A 754-nucleotide genomic window follows, 5' to 3' on the forward strand; every position below is an offset into this window, starting at 1 on the left:
CCTCTTCTTCAGAAGATGCTTCTTTAGTACTGTTGGATGCAGCTTGCAATCCATTCAAACTCTGAGAAATCATATTGACTTGCTGAGTCAATATTTTGTTCTGAGCCAATATGGCATTCAGAGCATCAATTTTAAGAACTCCCTTCTTCTGAGGCATCCCATTGTTCATAGGATTCCTCTCAGAGGTGTACATGAACTGGTTATTTGCAACCATTTCAATGAGTTCCTGAGCTTCTACAGGGATTTTCAGATGAAGAGATCCTCCTGCAGAATGGTCCAATGACATTTTTGACAACTCAAACAGACCATCATAGAATATACATATGATGCTCCATTCTGGAAGCATGTCAGTATGACATCTTTTGATCAATTGCTTATATCTTTCCCAAGCTTCATAGAGGGACTCACCTTCCTTTTGTCTGAAGGTTTGGATTTCCACTCTAAGCTTGCTCATCTTTTGAGGTGGACAGAATTTGGCCAGGAAAGCACTGACCAGCTTTTCCCAAGAGTTCAGGCTTTCCTTAGGTTGTGAATCCAACCATGTTCGAGCTCTGTCTCTTACAGTAAAAGGGAAAAGCATAAGCCTATAGACCTCGGGATCAACTTCATTGGTCTTGACAGTGTCATAGATTTGCAGGAATTCAGCTAAGAACTAATGAGAATCTTCCAATGGAAGTCTATGAAACTTGCAATTCTATTGCATTAGAGAAACTAATTGAGGCTTAAGCTCAAAGTTGTTTGCTCCAATGGCAGG

General features: G+C 40.5%; 1 non-coding gene across 1 annotated transcript; it reads left to right on the forward strand.

Moving 5' to 3' along the window:
- Window positions 1-344: 344 nt before the first annotated feature.
- Window positions 345-448, forward strand: LOC148553464 (small nucleolar RNA R71). Its single transcript, XR_015893614.1, has one exon. It is a non-coding gene; the product is annotated as a small nucleolar RNA R71 (small nucleolar RNA).
- The last annotated feature ends 306 nt before the right edge of the window (window positions 449-754 follow it).

Source organism: Arachis ipaensis, chromosome B7 (assembly GCF_059453495.1).
Source record: "Arachis ipaensis isolate K30076 ecotype BB chromosome B7, ASM5945349v1, whole genome shotgun sequence".
NCBI lineage: Eukaryota > Viridiplantae > Streptophyta > Magnoliopsida > Fabales > Fabaceae > Arachis > Arachis ipaensis.